General features: G+C 57.5%; 1 protein-coding gene across 1 annotated transcript in view; it reads left to right on the forward strand.

Annotated features, from left to right (window-relative positions):
- The window catches only part of SOX13 (SRY-box 13), a 36,727-nt gene that overhangs the window by 827 nt on the left and 31,931 nt on the right, over window positions 1–3,969 (forward strand). The gene's annotated exons all lie outside the window — the stretch shown is intronic.

Here is a 3,969-nt window from a genome sequence, read left to right on the forward strand (position 1 = left end):
CCCCCCACAGTCCAGCGCTGCTGCCTCACATACCAGCAGGCCCCTTCGTGCAAGGAGCTGGACTTGCTTCGCTGAAGTTGGTTGATGTTGCTGCTTTTCTTGCCAGCAGTAACCTGGGCTTCGGGGAGGGTGTTGTGCCTTAACTCCCCGTGCACAAAAGCCTGAACGCAGTTCAGACCAAGGTGACGTCGCAGAATCCATCACCCAGAAGACAACCCTGTTCCCGTAGGGCCTTTTTCCCCCTCCAGTGCCTCGAGCTGCAATATTTAAGCCCAGTTTCCCTGCACTTGTCTTTGGGCCGTGTTCCTTCCCGGCACAGCATCACCCATTAGCTGGGCAACATTTTCTGGGCTTCTCCCCCAACGATGCCAATTTATCCGTGGCAGAGAGATTGATTGTTCTCTACAGCTCTGCTCCGTGGGGCAGGCTGTCCTCTGGATCTGGGGGTATAGACGTGGTAAAACAAAGTCACGGCAGAGCTTTAGGTTTGGGCAGCTTATTTTAGTCACATGTATTTGTTAAGACCCGGAACGCTCAGGTCCTAGTCCAGGTTTTGCCAGTCTCACCAGAAAAGATGTAAGAGATCAGGTTTGCAGAAGCCTTTGCCTTACTGCAAGGGCCGGAGCTTCAAAAGCAGCCTGAGCTTTCCTGCAGGTCCAGCTCTGATTCTGGCTGCTGCTTTTCAGCGTTTTGCCTTATCTGCTATTCTTCAATCTCTTGTCTGCGAAATAGGAGCAATATCTAATAGTCCCCTGAGGGGGGGGATGGCTGATGGAGTGGTGTGATGTCCTCAGCTGAGTGGAACAGCGCTGTGCTCCGACCTGCTGTCTCTGTGGCTCTCCTGCTGCCAGGCAATCTGGTTCGTAAATAAATCTGAGTTTTCCAGGGACGCTTCTCTCCTTCCCTGTGCTCCCTGTTGGGTGGCTTAAAAGTTAAGGAGACTATTCAGTTGGTTGTTTTTCACTTCGTAAACTGAGCTAGAAGTAGGCCAGGTCCAGCTGGTGAGGGATCTTGAGGGGTTGCCAGGTCTCAGTTGTGTTTTATACCTTAAGATGCTACAAAATAGAGGGGAAGTTTGACCAGACACCAGGGTCCTCCACTGCACAGGTGTCATGGTTTGAGCTCGCTACTAAGAAGAAAAAATAATTCTATCCCAGCTGAAACCAGGACAGCAGGGACATCCAGTGTGCCTGGCGTGGGTTTGTGTCAGGGGCACCTGCAGAGCTGCTCCCTGCCCCTCGAGTGCTTGTCACCCTGTGGAGCACAGGCAGCCCCAAGCTGCTGTGGGGGCCCCCCCTGCCTTGCCACGTGCAGGTGTTGGGGGGACAGGAGAGCAGCGCCAACGGGAGCCACGCTTTGGTGGAGATGGGCTGTCGAGTTAGCAGTACGGCAGGTACCGGCATCCGCTCTGAAAAGGCTTTGTTCTAGCTGGGGCACGGCAGACTGTGTTGCACCACTGCCTCCTCCCCGAAGTACAGTGTTTTGGAGCCCATCCCTTTATCGTAAATCAACAACAGAGCTAATAGTCATATCGAGGAAGTGAGATAATATCTGAGCCCAAGGTGGGCTCCGAAATGGGTGCGTGAGACATGTACAAGTTTGGGGGAAGAGGGAAAGGGGGGCTGCGGTAGGAGCTCTTTATCTGAGAGGAAATTGCACTATTCGAGTGGGAGAGAACGTGTGTGTGTGTGTGTGTGTGTGTGTGCATTTGTGTAAATAACACTCGCCAGGAGCATGAAAGCACCCCCGGAGCAGGACGGGCTCGCTGCCAGCACCTGGGGTCGTGTTGGCACATTACAAACACGGGTTGACCCGTGTGCGCCCAAGCTGGGGTCGGTCTGGCCAAAAGAGGAGCTGGTCACTGCCCCCTCCCCAGCCTGGCAGCTCGAGAGGATGAGAGCAAGTCCCCAGGAGCCCCAGGGCTCACGGCAGAAGCGGCCAAAGCATCATCAGAGCTCCCAGAGCCGCGGGGTGCAGACCCCAGGGGATGGGTGCCCTTGGTAGCCAGCGTGCCTGGCCGCTGCAGACCACAGCCGGGCTCCTCGAGGGAGGAAACATTCCCCCTTGGCCCACGGTGGAGGGACGAGGCTTAGGGGGGCAGGGGGGCTTGGTCAGAGGCTGGCAGCGCAGCAGTGCCAAGAGCCAGCGTCTCTTATCACACCTTACTTGTTTTTTCCCAAATAGCTTCTATTGATCCCCAAACAAATCCCTCGGTGCTGTTTCCAGAAATTAATCTTAGAGGCATTCGAGAGGCAAGGTCCACCCTCATCTTCTGATTAGAAGCAGTGGGAATTCCCAGGATTAATACACAAAAAAACCCAGCTGAGTTTATACCTTTATTAGCTGCAGTTGCTTCCCTCTTTGAATAATCTGAGCCCTGTTATTTGTCCTTGTGAGCTGAGCTTGGTCTGGGCCTACAGCCAGCCTGGGCTGGGCTTTTCTCCCTCTGAGGGTGACAAGACCAGGGGGTTGGCTGGTGCCCGGGCAGCACCAACGTGCATTTGGGCAGTGGGGAAAGATGCTCGGCGGCAGCTGATCTGAGCCCAGACCTTGGGCGGCCTCTGAGCCCTCTGGTGACAGGGCTGCAGTCCAGGGAGTGGGGGGAGTGGGGAGGGGGGCCTGGCCCTGCAAGTCAGCTCTTCCAGCTTGTCTGGGACCTCTCTGCAGCTTATCCAGGAGGGTGGTCGGACCCCTGGCGAGGGGGATCTGCTGGGTCTGAGCCCAACGGGAGTGACGGGACAGGGTAGCAAAGCCATCCCAGGCTGATTTTCCGCAGGGTGGGTGTCCCCTGCCCCGAGCTGAGCGTGCCAGCGCTGCTTTGCTCAGCCTCGGCCCCCTCCTGGGGCTCAGCCTGGGCTCCCTGGTTGAGTTACTCCCTTCCCCAGCTGTTGTGAGCAGCCTCACGCTGAAAGGGTGTCTCTGGGGAGAGCATATCTCTTTCCTGCTCCATCAATCTCCCAGCCCACCTCCGGCATTGCCTGATGTGCCGGGGCAGCGGCAGGCTCCGGAGGGCTCAGCTGGGGGCTGGAGATGCCTCCCTGCTTCTTCCCCCTCCCCCAGCTTTTGCAGAGCACCCAGATTTCTTTTTACATAGGAAGGAGCTATGAAAATAAATCCTGGGCCTGGGGGGTGCTGCACAAACAGTGAAGGGAGGACCCAGGGCTGCATCCTTCTTTGCCAAGTCCCTTCAATGGCACCAAGTACCTTTGCCTTGGCACGGATGGAGAAGTCAGGCTTTGCAGCAGAGCACAGCAACCGCCCCTTGCTCTGCGTGCCTGGGGATGCTGCGTGATGACAGGAGGCAGCAAAAAACGTCGGGTTGTTGCTGTGAGGCCACAGCTCCATCCAGCACGGCTGGAGCCTGGGCACCTCCCCGGGCTGCCGGCCAGCAGCAGCGCGGCGGCTCCATCCTGCTCTGCCCCTGGCAGCAGACGGGCTTCAGCTCCCACCGTAAACGCTGGGTGGCTTGTTTGGTTTTTTTTTTATTTTATTTTTTTGCCCTTCACCCTGGCACAGGTTTAGCTGGAGTCGGCAGGGATGGAGAGAGGGACATCAGCCCCTCCGGGGTGAACCCTCTCTGCTCTCGCCCCATCTCTGGGGGTGTGGGGGTTTCTCTGCACACTCCCCGCTCGGATGGGTGGTCCTGGCGCCTCTGCCCGTGCTGTGCCGGGCCGTGCCCTGGCCTGTGCGGGCACAGGCGGGCTGCAGCGTGCCGTGCCTTTTTGGGAAGGGTGTTGGGAGGGGGTGGGGAAGGAAACATGCCTGCCTCGTTATTTAGTGTCCCACACACGGAGCCTGCTTGGCCCTCGGGAAACCTCCATCCACCGCGCGGCTGGGATCTGCAGCGAAAGCAAACAATGGGATCCCCAGAGACAACAATGCCCCATTGTCCTTTGAAGCCATAACAATGAAACAATAGACCACAGTCTGCTCCCTTTATTCCCAGGCACGCCCCCCCCCCACCCCCCC

The sequence above is a fragment of the Athene cunicularia genome, assembly GCF_003259725.1.
Source record: "Athene cunicularia isolate RWA chromosome 26 unlocalized genomic scaffold, athCun1 chr26_part1, whole genome shotgun sequence".
NCBI lineage: Eukaryota > Metazoa > Chordata > Aves > Strigiformes > Strigidae > Athene > Athene cunicularia.